We start from the raw sequence: 18,331 nt of genomic DNA on the forward strand, positions 1-18,331 counted from the left end.
TTGGGATGACTTTAGACCAGGTTCTCAATGAGCACTCTGTGTGTTAATTGCAATGAGACTTTCTGGGTGAGAAGGTCCTCTTCGCATCCATGAGTACACATTATGTCTAAGCTGTAGCTTCTTTTAGCAAGAAATAGCAAAATAGGAGCCAGGTCCTCAGCTGGGGCTGGAAAAATAGTTATTTCATAGCAGCTTTTGTCATCTGGATGTTTTTGATCAATTTTTTTTGACCAAAGATTTTTCCTGCATGTGAAAAGTTTGTTTTCAGGAGGTCTGCATAAAGCCTTTCAGTGCAATGAGGAATTAGTATCTTTGTGCTAACGGTAAGTCTCAAAGCAGAGTTTAGCTTCATTAATAAAGCAAACATATTGTGCATCCCACTTCCATTGTGCTCAAGCACATAGATGGTGCCCTCGATACTCTGTAATGACTGCTTGTTTCCTGGCGGAGGAAGATGTGTTGCGTTAACATGAAGAAACAAATCCTTTCTAGTTATTTATTTATTTTTACCATATCCAACATAGGTGGGTTAATTAACATGCGGCAGGGCACGGTCTAGATGACCAATTAACTTCAAATAAATGTGTTCTGGTAATTACTCCCCATACAGCAATGCAAATATTACATTAACTTTTAGGAGTGAATTTCATGGATCTTTGAGTTTGAGTAATTTAAGATCAAATAAATTGACACAACTTTAGCTAAAGTGCTTTTGTAAAACCTCCAGACCGTTTTCTCTCCGAACGTGGGCCTGCTCGGGTTGGTGCTGTCTGTGTGTAATGTGAAACTCCCCAACAGTTCCTTTTGCTGTGGAATTGCATCCAGACCAGGCTGGATGTTCAGACAGACCCGGCTGCCTTTCTGAAGGCAGTAGGTTAAGTTTGCTCTGTATTATTTTCACGTTGCACATATATACTTCTGAAAACCATTCAAGGCCATTGAATTAATACCAGAATCAAACAGCCTTTAAATTAATAGTGGGTAATTGGATGCATTGTAGACACTAATTAAATCTTTAAACAAAGCTGCACACACCTGCCTGCTGGTATCTGTCAGTGAGAGCCCGCTCTCCCTGCGCGCGTGGCTCACTCGCTGACAGTGCTGTCTCCCAGACCAACGTTCTGTATGAGGTGTCCTCGTTTTTCCAGACATCCCTCTGAATCTCCCATGGCGTTTTCTTCTTGAGAACCACCTTTGCCCATGCAAACCAATTAGGTAGACTGTAAGACTTCTGCTCATACATCATCAGTTATAAATGAGAAGAAAAGGGTGATACATCTTATGATCCGGTCTGAGGAATAATACAATAATAGTAAAAGCAATTGTGATTGTGTGTTCTCCAAGCTCTTCACAATCGTGATCTTCAGAAGGGTCAGCTTTGTGGCTCAGGAAATACATAACCATTTTCCAACTGGTCCGATTAATACGAAGGAGGAATGAATAGTTAATTTTACCCTTGCAGAGAGACCAAGTTCCCAAACTGCTGCCATGACAGACTGTACACCTGCCATAGAGAGAAAGAGATCTGGAAATCCTCTTTACTAGGATCCTTAACTCATGTAGTTCAACCCTATGTTTAAATTTCAAAGTAACCCCTCATGAGCTGTGTATTCACACAATTATTTCCATGGACATTAACTTTTGCGTTTGTGGGAGCTTAATTTGGGGAGTTAGACTTGAGCTCTGCCTGTGAGTGGACATTGGCCCCCACGTTCCGGCCCCTCACAGAAGAAATTAATTAATAAGCATTGCTTGAGTTGAACAGTTTTTCATAGCAAGTGATCCAACTGTCCAAAGGTGCTTAATCTCAATTATAGAAATTCCTCTCCGTCCTATGAAGTACACTTAGAAAGGCTAATACAAGCTGCTGTTGCAATAAGCTTTTTTTAATGGCATTAACATTGAAAATGTGTTTCCAAGTGCTCTTTAACAAATGATTTGCTTAAATATCAAATTTGATATAAATATTTTCAGTTAAGATAGAGACATGCATGGGCAATTGCAGATGAAAGGATTTAACCCAAATGACACTACATAGGGATGTTGCAAAAATGGGACTTCATAAAGGAGGTTGGTTGTAAATGAGTTTGGCATGGAAGACCCGTCTGCTTCTCCACTGTCCGCTAGAAACTGCTTCACTTCTCAAAGAAAACAGCAGTTGTACGGACCTGGCAAAGGTCACTTTGCATAGGAATATGTCTGTGCTACACCAGGCTTGACTCTAGGCCTTCAGAGCCTAATTTTTCAGAAATTAAAACCTCTTTAAAATACAGTATCCTATCTCTTGAAAATACCAAAGGACACGCTGTGTTGCCAAAATGTAACAAGCGGCTTTCAGCGGTACCAGGTCTCACCTTTGTGCAGACTTGATGCGATTAAAAACTGTGCCGCAAAACTTCTTTGATCAAAGGTGTATTTGAAAATTTTACAGTCTTGTATCTCTAAGTTGCTGTGTCCGGTTCATCTGAGTCTGGCATCACGCTCCGTTCTGACACCGTTCTGCCATTCCTGCCTGCGTCCAACATGCTGATCTGAAGCCCAAAAAACAAGTTCCCCATAAACCAGCTACTGTCCTGAAACCCTGGGACTACTATGGTATTTAAAGGTTGTTTTTTTTCTAACAGAGATATATCACAACTATTTAAAAAAAAAAAAAAAAGGAAATGAACTGCACAGTGGAATTTTTCTTTCAAACTTTGCAAAGGTTATTTATTATATATGAGGGAAAGATTACTATAATGAATGTCACGTGCCTTTGATTTACCTGCGTGCTTTTAGTCTTTTACTATTGAATTACACCAAGAAAAGCCTGTTCAGGACACCAGGCAGAAAATGAAGCGGCAACTAGTGATAAAAGAGGCTTTTGGGGAAAATATATCATGGGCCCTTCAGGAAACAGTGAGATGTTCTTGCTTAAGCAGTGTTTGCCTGCCAGGTTCCAGAGAGGCTAACAGCCTTGTTTTTCTTTGATTTCTCGGTTGTTTTATAGCCCCCTACAAGGCTGGAGCCCAGCGCTGTCCCATGTGTCCTGCCTGCGCTAGGCCAGCAGCGCCGGCACGGCCAGGCTGGACACGAGAACAGTGAGAGGTGATGCCGTTTAGACAAACCCACGTTAGAAATCCTTTATGCGTTTGCAGAGTGCTTTTAGATGATGGCATAAGCTGTCATTTTGCAAAGCGCTATTTTGAAGCACTTGAAGGTGTTATAACAAGCAAAGATGCAAAATGTAAACGTTCCTGAGTGGGCCTTAGGTTCAGGTTGCCGATGGCATGGAAATGAGAACATGAAAATTAATTGCATGAGAAACCTACAGATCTGGCAGAGGAGTTGTGACAGTTGCTAATGTTTTGGTTGCTTTCAGTTCATGCTGCGTCTGAAGTGCAGCGTGAATGGGCACCTCTCAAAAATGTTGAATGTTAAGATCCTCGGTGGATGGTTTTAAAGGGCTGCTTTATCTATTAAATCAGACCTTTACCTGCAGCAGTCCAAGTCTAGAATCTCCTCAGAGCACAAAGGCGACAGTAGCATTGGGAAAGCAGGATTTCACCCTGTATTTTAAGAAAACTATCATATTCTTTATTTGCAGTCAGCCCCAAAATCTGCTGCTTTGCCTGTGTGCAATCTTGACGAAGCACAAAGGATTTCAGAGGTGTTCCTCGCAGTTGAGAGCCAGTTCTGCTCTTTGGGACGTGCTTCTGGCAAGAACATGACTTACCAGCGCAGGCCACCGAAATCAAAGAAGCAAGAGTAGCACCCACCGGCTAAGGATGTGTCCCACAGGGCTAAATTTATGTGTCAGCATTACATGCATTGCAGTGATAACTCTGGTGCTGCAGCAGTTGATAGGTCTCTCCCAAAGGTAAATTAAGGTTTTCTTCACACTGCAAAAGTGTGTCTGAAGGAGAAAGGATGGCGTCTGGGAGTGTTTCTTTGCTCGGTAACAAGTGAGGGGGGAAATGCCAGTTATATTAGCAGTTTTGACATCTGTGAATCTGACACTTGATTGACGGCCTGTGTGAGCACTGCCTGGGCTTCCCCTTCCCTGGTCAAAGATGTAGTGACTTCTGTGGCATTCGCTTAAATCAGAGCAACTGCTCTATAATAACAGCCTGGGTTTTTGCATGCAAAGTGAATGCTCTGAAGCGGATCAGAGGAGCTACAAAAGGGCAAAGTAGCTTATTTCAAAGAGAACTGGAACAGTAAAATTGTATTTAGTTGGAGCATCTGACTAGCAGATGGCAAGGAATAAATTGAGGAACGCGACAACCATGTGCATGTGTCAGGAGAGCTAGTTACCAGCAGGTGAAGTGTGGGACTTCCGTAGCATAAACCATAATCCAATCTCTAAAATAGTCAGTCGTGACGCTATCATAAACATGACGGTAGTTATGATCTCTGCCAGCGTGTGGCCACAGGAGCCATCAGGACCTCGCAGAGCTCCAGCAGCTCTTCGGTTTCTCGGTCTGGAAGGGCAGGGGCAGGAAATGATTGGGACTTTTCCTACTGATACTCTTGATATACGTATATTTATTTTGACAGAGTCAGGAAAATGGTAGAGAAGGCCACCAGCACCTATGCCGACAGCTCACATGTATTTGGCAGACATCAGTGTGCATGGAGGGGGTTAACAAAGTCACTTCTGTGAGTGTATATGGGAGGTTTTGGGGTCTTTCTGGCTTTCCACAGGGAAAAAAAATGCAAGTTTTTAGATATAAGAAATCCTCTGGAAAAATAAATGTCCAGTGTACTGCTATAAAGAAGTGCTCCTGAGAATGTGTAAGCCAAGCCCTGGAAGGGAGGAGGCTAAAATGACAACAGCTGGAAAATGTAGATAATTGTAATAGGAAAAGAAGTAAGAGGGACTAAAGCCAATTCCAGGAAAAAACGTTACTGTTGTGCTTTAAAGCGTGCCTATTATAAGGTATATCCTTAGTTGCACTGGTTTTCATGAGACATAATCACATACTTGAAGCTTTTATAGAGAGTTTGTTCTTTGAAGTACTTTTCCATATCAGGATTTAAAAAACCCCCAAACCACTCATATTGCTAGATTTTTTTCCTTCTAGCATTGCAGCATTTTACTGTCCCATCCATCCTCAGGCTTTTTACTTACATCTGTGATGTTTTGCAAGGATTTCACTGAAGTCAATTAAATTAATCTGGATTTACACCCACACTGAGAGACTGCGGAACAAGAACTGCTATGTCTTATTTTTAAGCGTTGTCTCTTTTCCAGACACAGGCCTGCCCTATAAAAGTGTGGGGGTATTTTTCAGGAGGAGAGCGCAGAATTAGGTGACTGCTGAGGTCCTGTCCAGCCGCAGCTTTTCAGTGGATCCGTGTTTCTTCCTCAGTAGATGGACTTGCTGTCGGGGCATTGCTGCTTGCAAAAGTCAGGGTGCATTCCCAAAGGAGCGAGCGGGAGGGGAAGTGCGTCCCGGCACAGCCAGCATCACTAGTCCAACAGCCTTTCTCAACTTTTAGTCTTTTCTAGCTGAGCAATGGCAGCGTGTCTGTCTCACGTTGACTCAATGATCAGTGCAAAATAAATTTATTTCCAGTGTCCTCCAATAATGGTCCGTCTCAAAGGAATGTCTTTTGCTTACTGCTGCAAACAGTGAGGAAACAGTGCCTGGCTGGGTTATGAGCAAAAAGCTTTCTTTGGCATCTCATATGTAGAAGCCTTGTATTTTTCTTAGTCACCTTTTGGGGAAGTCACCAGAGGGACACCCAAAGCTGCTTTTCTCATTACCATCTGAAAGAGTATTAGATGTGGGCTGTCAGTATAGATACGGGGTCTGGGGTTACATACAGAGTAGTGGTATGTGTTCAAGACTGGCATTGTTGGCTGGGAGAGGACAGGAGTCAACCTTATCGTTCAGGGAGCTCGGGAGGTAGGATAAGAGCAGAGAGCCTTTGAGGTCATGTTAAGGAGTGCACGTCTGACGTGGTATAGGAAAGGTGATAGACAGGAGAGCTAGAAATATTTTCTTACAGATAAATGTGGAACAGACATCTTGTTAATTATGCATCTTTTAAGTTTGGTTTGCAAATTGACTCGATAGTATATAATCATGATTTATTTAAAGACAAATTAGCATTTGACTTTGAATTTTCAGTTGGATAAGTCATTTGCATTTTTGGTGTGTATGTAGCTCATGTTTGATACTTCATGGTTTTTAGGTCACTACTATGAAAATGTTGGATTCCTTTTTTTTTTTTTTCTGTTTCATAAGACAACCTAAGTCATGGCATTAAGTAACATTACTTTCATGCTGGTGAGAATGTTTTACTAGTTATTAAAAGCATATGTGGCACTTTCCTCTTTGCTTCAGGTACAGCCAGTCTTTTGTTGCTGAGTTTCTGGATTTGTGCTCGCAGGGTCTGTATTATTGATCACAGGTATTTCTCCACGTTGCTCAAGTCAGTGTGTGTTTGTGGCACAAGAAACTGACCTCAGCGCTTTGTTACAAGACAAAAAGGGGGTGGGTGGAGGGGTGGGATGTGGAAATCTAACATTTTGAAATGCGTTGTCTTGTGGGTTTTTTTAAACAAAAAATATTGGTTTTGAAAAGTTGAAAAAGTCTTAACTATCTGCTTCCACTGTGATCCACATTCATTTAGTTCTCTGTTTGCTTTCACTCAAAGTCTCTGGTTGTTATATCTATCAAAACTTTTTGTTAATCATCAATCTCAAAAGACAAGGGCCTTTCAGTCTGCCTGGGGAAACAGTATACTGACAATTTTAGCTTTTACGTGTTTCTAGTGCCATTTATTCTTAGAAGATGAATGATTATGAAAGATAATACAACATCGGAATAGGAGAATACTTTTTTTTTTTTTTTAAAAAAAAGGCATTTAGAAACTGCATTTAATCCTGCGCATAAGTCGTCGTTGTTGAGGTGGATTTGTCTGTGATGTGCTTGTAGAAGTCAAATCATACTCTAGTCCAGAAAAGATCCCTTGTGGTTAGCATTTTCCTGGAAACAGCAGCTATAAGGCTGTAGGGTCATCTGGGCTATATCTAGCATTAGTTATGGTTCCTTTTACAGCTTTATAAACCCAGAGTGACTTTTGAATTACTGGTATAGGGGCTGCCAGAATTTGGCTTATTAATTGTGAACACCCACGGTTTATTCCTGCAAAATCCTACAATCTGCAGCAGTGAGCTCATAGTACCCAGGGCTCTGCTGGTGGAAATGCTTTATCAAAATCGTACTCGGTGAGCATAGGTAGTACCTGAGAAACAGCCCATTCTCAATTTTCTGGTTTTGTTGTCGTCTTGTGACAAGCAAAGCAATGGTATTGGGTCTCCTTGCTTTTACCCAAAACACTAGAAAGAGTGAAAATAACTTAAAAGCCTAGTTGACTCTTCAGTGAGTTCTACAGACCATGCAAATCCAACTGTCTTTTAAGCAGAACTTGGTGAATAAGTAAGCATAGGGGAAAACTGGCTTTTCAGAGCTACCCTTCCCTACTGTAAGTCGTTTGCAAGCGGCTAACCACTGCTATAACGCTTTGTTGTTTGGAATTATTCACCAAGACCAAGAATCATCTAGAGGGGGCATGTCGCTCAGAAGTAGTTCAGTCAAGAATTTCAGCAGTGCAGCTTGTTTCCCTGAGTACAGAGGTTACTTGATAAGGTTTCCTACACAAACCACGTAAATATAAGTCTTCAAAATTGCCTGTCTGGTGCCAGTACATGTTACAACCACGCAAAATGCAATTTTTCTAAATCTGCTCCAATATTCACTTAATGGCCTTGCACGCCTGACAGTAAAGCTTCTCTGTCAGAACACTCATAAGAAGTGAGCGCAAAAAGGAGACAAGAGCTGCAGCGTGGCCATTTAATAATCGAAATGAACTGGTTGAGCAGGAAAAGCACATTCTGGGTGTTTTTATGCTTTACTGTTTGCATGCTGCTACTACTCCAATTCCACAAAGCTCCTGGGATTCTGTATAGTTTATAGTATATGACTCGCTGGTCTGCTGACACTAAGCTATTTGACACATAAAGATTTTGATTTATACTTCCCTGGAGAAATGTATGTACAGATAAAGGTTACAGAGGGAGGTAAGTGGCCCTCAAATTGTATTCCCTTTAAAAAGTGAAAGTCTCTTTTCCTTTAAAATGTTGAATCGGATAGCAATATTGCCAGTTACAGAAGCCTTGAGAGCACACCACTCTGCAGCTTGTTTACATACATCCAGAGTGAAGGTAGTGAAGATACTTTTTGCAAGCTATTACTTTCCGATAAACAAAATGGTAGTGAAACAACCCATATTTGAAAGTGCTTTATTTATAGCATCTTTTTTTAAAACGTGGTTTCTGCTCCTTTTCAGTTTGGTTTAGCAAGCAGGTAGGAATATTAAGTAGTGGGGTGTGACCAAACTGCAATGTTTGTTTTTTCCTTTCCTTTTCCATATATTGTTGTGGTGTCAGTGGCTTTCAGATCCTTTGGCCGCTACCTTTTAAGAAGGGTTTGGTATCCGTTATTGGTTAGCCTCCACAGCAGCGTTTCACGGTGAGTGCCCCAAATATGTTCACAAATAAGTACCTGGAGCTTGGCAGCAAACTTTCCCTGAGCTTTACTTAAATATTCTGTAGATTCAAAAATGGGAAAGGCAATGAGACAATGCTGAGGGTAACATATAGGCAATGAGACAATGCTGAGGGTAACATATAGGGGACTGTGTCCAGGTAACTTCTGCGAGCTGCTGAGAGGCAGGGAACGTTGTTATCTCCCCGCCGTCCTCAGAAAGCTGACAGCGTTTCTGTTCGTCATTTCATTAGAGGAACACAAAAGGAGCCGCAGAGCTGGGCTGTGCGCGGGTTGTACAATGGACATCCTTTTCCTGTAAAGAAGTGCATTCAACTGTGCATGATTAATTTTTCCCTCTAGTGCGTCACTTACAGCCACTGAGAACATTTTCCCCAGAAACACAATACGTACTTTCTTAACTACAAAAATTGGTGAGTATTTAAACGTCATGGAGCCTGAGTAGTCCACAGAACTTCAATAGCCCCAAACCAGTTATTCAGTATGAAGTCTTTGCTTTCACTCCTCCTAATAATGTGCATTTTTTATTATTGTACATCAGTAGTTTATCTCAAAGAAACGGCAAGAAAGACAGTGCTATTCCATCTCTAGAAGAGCTCTGCTGATAGACAGCTAGCAGTTTTTCCACTTATCTCCAGGTGTTTCAGAATTTCAAAATTGCTATGGAAAAGCATGTAATTGTTTGGGCCACAGTTTGTTGAAATTCTGTCAAAATGAGATAATTGTAATAAGTATGGAGGGATGGCTGCAGTGCAGGGTCAGTCAGGCCAACCTACTAACAACCCTAAGTGATTATAGATAGCCTTTTGATAAATTTAAGTGATAGCTTCTCTCATTTTTGTGTTGTCATTCTCTGTCTGACAGCAAAGACGATCCTGTATTTTGAATTCTAAAGCTATCGTTTTATAGTCATCGATTTTTATGGGGAAATGGGGTAGAGGAGAAAGGGAAAAGCTTACTGTGGTTACAAGGTAAGGTTCCATCCATATGTGCTACTGACTATAAGGTCTGACCCTGGAGCCATCGGAGTCAATAACAACGTTTTTACCAGTCTTGGAGGTGCATGAGTCAATCTATAATGCTCAATCTTAAAGCACAGCGTCTGGTCCTGAAAGCGAACCCCTCAGAGCAGAGTCACTGGCGTAGCAATAAGAGCCGTCAGACCAGTGCACGCAGACTGGCATCGGACATGCCTGATCCTGGTCTGGGTGCTGAGCAGAGGACGATCCCAGTCATAGGTCTGTCTGGAAACGTAGTACTTTGCATATGCCTCGGACTTTAAATCGCACCCCTATCTGAATTTTTAGACCAGAGTGGTATGTCTTTCTGCGAGCAGGAAAGGAGGGTTGTTTAACATCTAGCTCTTGCTGGGTGGCACTGGGGAGTTTTCAGGAACTTAAGTATGATCATCATCTCTGTTTTAACATTCATTGTGCAGTGTCACAGGCAAGAAGTAGCTTATGGGTCAGCAGAAATGTTTTTAGAGACGTGTGTAAAGGGATTACTGGATTACAGGAATTGTGAGAAAAGCATGAGGATATTTCCACGCGAATTCCTAAAAATTTACTAGGCACATGGTAGCAGAAGTGTCTTCCCTGTCTTGGTCAGACCTGGCTGGCACATCGTCTTTCATTTTCTTAACTTTTCCATCCTCCGAGGAAAACTCTTCTTAGAGGTTGGGAAGGGGAGGCAGTAAAATGCGCCTAATTATGTTTGACTGTAGTGGATGTGCTTTAGTATGGGCCTCTCATGTTAGTCTGGAAAAGCTGAAAAGGAGCCCATGGTTATTTTAATATTAATTATCATTCTTCTGAAGTCACGTTGAAAAAAGAACAGCTAGGCAAAAACAGGCAATAAAATTACTCACAGACAAGGCAAAATATACCATATGTCAGCTACACCTTAAAGCCAACGGGGTGCTGCCTTTATTTTTCTCAATGTGGTATTTTTGCTGAGGTATTACAGGACACCTTGTGCTTCCCACGGCAAAGCCCCGGCATTTGCTGGGTGTCTGACACAACAGTACAGTACTGCCTTTTTCACTTTAGTATTTATTTCTTATTTTACAATTATACGCTCAGGCCCTTGCAGAGCTTGCAATTGCAGGGTAAATATTTGAATTTTTATTTTTCAATTGATCGCCTGACTTTAACATCTGCTGAGTACAGGAGATGCAAGAGCTGATGGAAAAAAATGTACGTCTGTTCTCAGCAGGGCATCGGCTCAGCTCTCCTCAAATATTTTCTCCTGACGTGTTCAGTGCTGAACATACGGGCGCTTACTCCCCAGCGGCATCAAGCCCATGGCTGCTGAGGACTTTGGTATGCTCCAAGTCATTTACACCACCTAGAAAATAGGCAGCAAAGCTTGCTGAGATCCCCCTGAGCAGTTCTCTTGGCAGAGAACGGATGTGGCTCCAGCAGGCACAGGGCAGGTGGAAATTTCCCTTGGGACATCCCTAGGAAAGAGGAGACTCGGAATGAGGCCTGGTGCACACTGTTTTAAATGCAGCTACCTGTGTGTGATGGCTGTAGGTGATGCCATCCTCGGCTGTAAGATACCTAACCAAGAACAGATTACGTGAACTGATAGGGAGAAACAGTTAATTAAAGTGATTTTTGCCTTTGAGAGAGGAAAAGAATTCTGCTCTAAATCCCTAGGAACAGGGTGATTTGTCATTGTAAAAGCTCCATTTCTGTTCACTATTTATGTCACACCGTCCCAACCATTACACAGACTGTTAAATTAAATGCAACATCTCAGGAGTTGCATTGTCCAAGAAGTGATGTGGTAAAAAGGTGCAGGAAAACATTGCAGCTCAGCTTATAATGCAGTAATACAGCTGCTCTAGTAATGTCGGGGCTATTTTTCTTTTCTCTTCTTTATCTTATTTGCGCACATGGATAACAAACATAGAGAAAGCAAACTGTTGCCACCTCATGCAAATAAACAACTTCTAGAACCAGCTGGAACACTTCAGCGTTATATGGACTACTAGTAAAATACTTGTTAGTGGCTTTTGCTCTCTATGTACCTTATGTTGGAGTGGGGTTTCCCTGTTGATCTGTGTTACAAAGAACTGATTGCGCCACGGGTGAGGAGCTAAAATTGTATTTTATAGTCTGAATCAGTAAATCTTTTCAAGTTCATTGATTAAAGCTCGGCAAAAAGTTATTTTTGGATGGGAAACTAGGCAGTTCCGACCTCTCCCTGACTTTGCAGAGAAAGCTTAAAGAAAACCAAAGCTTTTGTGTGACACATCACTTGATTTTGTAACAAATGACACATGAGGGTGGTGTTTTGCCTCCCAGGTAATGCTGTGATGGTGGGCAGGGAGGACACTGGGTGAAACCCATCTCTCTCGGTACCAGGCGGCTGTTTCTGGAGCAGTCGGATGTGCCTCAGTGTTGCCCGCAGGAGCAAAGGCTCCTGTCCCCTCATGGAGGGAGGCAGTGTCTCGGGCAGCGCTGAGGGGAGGCTCTTTGGCACTGGCAGCATTTGCTCTCCTGGTGTCCCCTTCCCTTACCCTTCTCCCTTCTCCTCCCTCTCCTCTCCAGGGCGATTTCTCAGGACTTGGCACACAGCTCAACAATGACGAGCCAGCAGCCTTTCACACAGGACTGCGATTTCCAAGGGGGCTGGCAGATATTCGATGCCCTTTTCCTCCTTGCCATTGCTACAGCTCTGGATGGAGGGAGCAGCTCCATATTATTCCTGAACAGTCATTAAGACTGACCTTCCCATAACCAAATATCAGGCGGAGAAACAGTCTATGCAGGCACCAAAGTACATCTTCCTTTTGCTCTCCCTCTTTTTGAAACCCCTGGTTAAAGAAATGGGGGGGGAGGGGAAATTGTGATTTAATAAATTAGGCTCTATTAGACTTCACGGTCAGTGTGAAGTTGCTGTAGTAAAAGAGAAATTGCAGAGCTCTTGTAGAGAGGCAGAATCTGTCTGAAATACGCAAGTGTCAAAAGCTGGTCCTGGCTGCCACAAAAGTTAGATGTGTTGCACCAAATTCAGCAGAAGTTGAGAATAATGTTCCGAGTAGGAGCTAGGAGAGAAAACATTTAAAGTAACCATTAATCTCTGACACTGATTCTGTCTATAAGCTGGAGACGCAGACAAGGAGAGGGACAAAAAAAAGAGGGTGAAAGCATTTCATGAAGACTGGAAATTCCGTTGTGGAGTGAAGCTGCTCTATTGTTCATTTCTTGCTTTGAGTAGGGACTCTAGATGACGCCTATCGCAGACCCTCTCTTTGTGATTGTCTCAGTCCAACTAGGATTTATAGTTGCTCTTGAAGTATTTGTCTTCTGGCTTCAACCGAGAGAAAATATTCTCTGTGATTTAGGAGATCTGTGAACACAATTCATTCAATTCATGTAGCAGAAAAAGAAAAACCATGAAACATCACCTGCGATTAAATCAAACTGGTGACATTATGTTCTGCTCACAGACATTCTGCAATCAGAAAAAAAGCTAACATCTTCAAATAGGTTCTTTGCTTTACAAGCAACTTGGGCTTTTTTTCACCACAAGGTAAATCAATGTGCTAAAAGTAAAGCTACACATCAAAGCCTTAAAGTCCATACCATTTGCGTTCAGTTTTGGGCCCCTCGCTACAAGAGGGACATTGAGGTGTTGGAGCGTGTCCAGAGAAGGGCTACAAAGCTGGTGAGGGGCCTGGAGGACAAACCTTATGAAGAACGACTGAGGGAGCTGGGGTTGTTTAGCCTGGAGAAGAGGAGGCTGAGGGGAGACCTTATCACCCTCTACAACTACCTGAAAGGAGGTTGTAGAGAGATGGGGGCTGACCTCTTCTCCCTGGTGACAAGTGATAGGACAAGGGGAAACGGGTTCAAGTTACGTCAGGGGAGGTTTAGATTAGATATTAGGAGACACTTTTTCACTGAAAGGGTTATTAAACATTGGAATAGGCTGCCCAGGGAGGTGGTGGATTCACCATCTCTGGAGGTGTTTAAAAAAAGGGTAGATGGGGCACTGAGGGACATGGTTTAGAAGTGGCTTTTGTCAGGGTAGGCTAAAGGTTGGACTCGATGATCTTAAAGGTCCCTTCCAACCTCAACAATTCTATGATTCTATGATTCTATGATTAAAGAAAAAACACAAAAAAAACCTGAACGTGCCTCCCCCCAAACCAAACCAAACGCAAGAAGTAATGGGAAATGTACTCTCGTTGATGCCTGTAGAGGACTCCTACTTTTAATGATACTAGGTGGTGGTACAGATGGGTTTTTATCTTGAGCATTCTCTAAGAATGATTATTTGTCCTCATTTGTTGCCTGATAGGAGTCCCCTTCCCTACAGATCAGTCCAGGAGCACGATGCACAGCTCCCCGGGATCAGCTAGGGAACTTACTTTTCATTGTATTAGTTCCAGGCCCGTTACTTTCTGAAAAAAAAAGGTGGAGACGTTTAATAAGATCAGTTACCCTTGAAGGTATTTTAAGATCATCTTTCTGTAGCTAATGAGCAAGTAGACAAGAATCGAAAGATGAAGCTAGTTATCCCAGTGCTGGTGAAAGCTACATAAAAATGACTGAATGTCTAACACTAAAAGTAACTACATTGTATAGAATAACAGAACATTCTCAAGAATTGGTATTAGTGTTCATAGGAAGATGACCGGCCTATTTATTTGCTTATTTGACTTTAGTCAAATTTTACCTGGCTGAAGCAGAATCACATCTGACAAAATCATACAGCTTTAAATCACTGATTTCCACCTAACAAGCCTCCTTAGCATTGCTAGCATATGGAACATAGGCACAGCCTTTGTATAACACAGTATTTGTGATTAATGGGACAAGGAAATTCACTATGTGGATGCTTTTGAGTAAAAAAGAAATGCAGAGCTTCCATCCAAAACTGCTGTTTATATAGGTCGTTAAATACCCTACCCCAAATCATGAGACAATTTTTTCCAATATGTAGAACCAGCAGCTAACTTAAAGTCTTTGCCTGTTGGAGAAGATGCCTCCTCAGGTATTTGCTATGCTGTGTTACGCTTGGTAAATATTTTTATATTTGGTATCACTAATTTTGGAGGTTTAGAGCCATTTCAATAATTTCTCATCATATCCATTATGTGAACTATGGAACTTGTGACAGAGATCATACTAAGGATGATGTTTGTATTTTATACCAACTTGATTGTGGATTTGGGTTACTCACCTGCTTCAACGTTGGGTTTCTGGGTAAAATGCTCCTTTTGCTGTGCCCACTGATTTTTTTTGAGATGCTTTTATTGCAGTGGATTAGCTGGTAAGTCTCTGTTTACGCAGCCACTCTTCTTTGCATTAACAGTCCTGCCATCTACAGACCAGCTCACAAGAGACTGGTGTCCGAGATGAACACTCCTGCACCAATAAACATCTCTGATAAACCCCTGATATTCGCTGTGTGATCCTGGAGAACAGACATGATGATCCATCAAGAACCAGTCCCTCCCTGACCATTGAAGGGCTGTTTCCCAGAAGATGGAGCTCTTTCCCCGAGACTGGTGGTGGAGACCTTGTAAGTTCAGTATCATATAAACTTTGAGAATTCTTACGGATGTCAGTGAATTATTCTTCGTAGCTGAGAGAAAGACAAGAAAATGAACATGCTGACCATATATATTTTATTATAAAAGTCTTTTTTTTTCCCCTCAGTAAATGATAACTTCTTAACTGTAATAATAGTACATGAAAGTAAATTCAGTAATTAAAGAGTACAGATGCCAAACTTTTTTTTTTTTTTCCTTTGAAGCAACATATGACTCCTTGGCAGACTTGGGTATATAAAGCTTTGCAATTTTCTTGAGTTTAACACTTGATTAGAAAGATGGTGATTTGTCTTATTGACAGCAGTCGCTCCCTTCTTGCTGGAAGCAAATCCATTCACTCCTCTCTGGGGTAGAGAGGGGTATTTATTTCTAGTGTGTTTTGGTTTCCACCTGTGCACGATAAGACTGAGAGGGATTTTAAATTTCCACATTGAAAACCAAGTTAAAAAGTAATGAGCATAGAAGATTGAAGGAAAAATATGGATGTTTATTCTTGCTAAAGTAAGGACGGTTTGTGGGAACCCACAAATCATGCAGATGTCCCTTCTGTTGGGACTGGAGCAGCAGAGCCTTTCTGGTACCAGGTGCTGAAGGAAATAATAAGTACATGAGAATTTGAATACACTTATAATGTCTTATGTGTATTTAATGTTTGATCTTCTTCCCTTAAAAGCAGTGTTAACCCTGTCCCTCCTTCCCTTCCCGGCTCACCCCAAATCTGGGTCAGGCTGTTGGTCTCTTAAGCCTGGACGCATTGAGGAGCCCTTACAGAAACTGCACAAAACTATTGTTGTTAATGACACCAAACAATTGTCAGTGTCTCAGTTTCCACTATTTGGGTGTTATGAACATTTTACTTCTCATTTTATTGCTGCAGATCAGATATTCGTTTTTTACAGCTCGCCTGTGTGTTATCTTAACTGCAAAAAAGATTATGAAGAAGGGAAGTTTTATAAGCACTGACGTGGTTGTCATGACTACCTAAGCCTCTTTGCTGGTACCGTATGAGTCTTTCACTTTATCTGTCTAGCTTTTACACAAACAACTTTTTTTTTTTTTTGCATGAGTACTGAAGAAACAGGGCTCAAGAAACATCTATAAGCCTAAATATGTGGGGGTGGGGGGTGTGCAGCATCCAGGTGAGCTAATGCGTGTGTTCTGTGCCTGGGACAGGGAGAGATGCAGGTCAAAGCTATTCTCTACTTTTGACTGAACTTGGCAAGATCTGAAGTCCTGGCAATCAGGGTTACAAGTGACCAAGTGAAGCTGCTCTGCCTTAGTGTGAGCTGCAGGTATTCTCCATGAAGCTGCCAGCATTATAAAGTTTGACTTTTTTTTTTTGTTGTTCCTGCTCATTTTTCCTTTGCACTAATTGTGATATTTGCAAAGCCTCCCCATCTCTTCAGCATCTGATTTTCTCACAGGATGCAAAGCAGGTGGATCTGCCTTTCTCTTTGCCCAGCTAGACTGTCAGGCTCTCCTTGGGATGTTTCTCTCCCACTTGGTCGTTGGAAGCGGGAGAGGTTGCAAGTTCCCAAGCAGCAAAATACCCCTCGTCCTGAGGAAACCAATACTCCATTTATGGCACTTTATGAGAGTCTTCCCACAGGCTTGTAAGGATGGGAGAGCTGGGACATGTGAATGTTCTTTGTGAGGCACTCAGAAAAGTGCAGTTGAGCTTCCAAAGCCGTTTTTTGGTTTTGTTTCTTTTTTCTGTAAGGGAAGAGTTTGCTAAGTGACAGACTCGTGGATCATTTGCAAGGGAACGACCAGAAGTAGGAGTAGTGTGAGTCTAAATGTTAGCATATTCCTGATGCTTTATTTCAGGCAAGATGATGAACATAAACCTGGGAGGTAATCAAAATGAGAACAAAGTACTAAGTATGAGAAAAAGAAGAGATGTAACATGCTCTGGGCACGGGGTCTCCAAAACAACAAGGGTCAGTTTAAGATAAAGTTTTGTTGCTAGGAGACTGTAACCATGAAATATAGAAATGCTGATTAGTTAACATACTTGAGAGATGATGAAAAAAAGACATCTCAGTGTCTGTGTTATGTCAAAAACATAAAACAACACGGTTATTTTGGAAAAGCTAAATACAACAATACCAATCCAAACAGCAGTAAATCCAACCCAAGTGCAAATGGTCACAGGCTCTGATTTAGAGTTTGATTACAAAAATATAGCTGTAGTTAATCACTTAGATGACCCAGCAGCTAAATCATTTGAGGAGGAGGGGGAAGAAGATAATAAAAGAGAGGTTAAATGTATGCAGCTGTATCATTCTTTTAGCACTGAATCAATTTAAACCGGTTGCAGAGTGGGGAGCTCAGGTGACGGGAGTTTATGCAACCTGTATGTCCACAGCTTTGTGCCTTCCTAAGGACCCAGAAACTTCCAAGAGACTAATTACAGTATAGAAAGCATTCTAAGTTCCAGGTGGGCATCAAAGAGAAAAGTTTAGAAAGAAATCTGAAAGAGTTCAGAAATATTGAAAGAAATCTGAAAGAGTTCAGAAATATTGAAAGAAATCAAATTAAAGGAAATAAGGAGAGAATTTCGGAAGATATAGGTCTGGCCCTCAAGTTCTTTTAATGGTATCAGGAAAATAGTAACTTGCAGAAAGGAAGTCTTCTGTTAAAAATCTTCTCTTTCACGTTGCTCTGGAAAGACTGCCATGGTCAGAGAGAAATAAAATAGAATTGTCCACTGTGATGAGGTAGGCTTGAACTCCTCATTGTCATTTTGTTCCTAACAAAGCTGGCAAATACCTGTGTATAAGAAAACATCTGCAAAATGCTTCTGTAGCTAGTGGGGAATTTCAAGTAAAACCATTTTCATATGTTCATCTGCTTTTAAATCAGATGTGGTGAGAATCTGGAGTTGTGAAAGCTCTTGCAACTCCTGAAAAATAGTAGACTCCTCAATAATGATACTATAATAAAATCAATAATTTATGTTAAATATACTTAAAAATTGCAAAATGTAATTTAATTATTTTGCCAGCAGGGAAATGGTGAAGAAATGAGTTGTGCTAGCTTAACTTAATTTTTGTTTCTTCGCGCAAGGTTTATAATTACTTTAACTAAGCAAGTTATTTGTTTTCCTTAGCAGTAATTGACCAGTAAACATGATAGTAACATATTTTCTCTTGGAAAACTCTACTAGTAAGTCTCTGTAGTTAAGAGTTCTGAGCAA

General features: G+C 41.4%; 1 long non-coding RNA gene across 3 annotated transcripts in view; it reads left to right on the forward strand.

The window, feature by feature from the left end:
• The window catches only part of LOC141740241 (uncharacterized), a 47,080-nt gene that overhangs the window by 7,979 nt on the left and 20,770 nt on the right, over positions 1–18,331 (forward strand). For 2 of the 3 annotated variants that reach the window (XR_012585931.1, XR_012585932.1), the window contains exon 2: positions 14,892–15,101. This is a non-coding gene — a long non-coding RNA (uncharacterized LOC141740241). Of the gene's footprint in view, positions 1–14,891; positions 15,312–18,331 lie in introns of those variants that run through there. The other variant, XR_012585930.1, reaches the window with a different exon arrangement.

Source organism: Larus michahellis, chromosome 3, assembly GCF_964199755.1.
Source record: "Larus michahellis chromosome 3, bLarMic1.1, whole genome shotgun sequence".
Classification (NCBI taxonomy): domain Eukaryota; kingdom Metazoa; phylum Chordata; class Aves; order Charadriiformes; family Laridae; genus Larus; species Larus michahellis.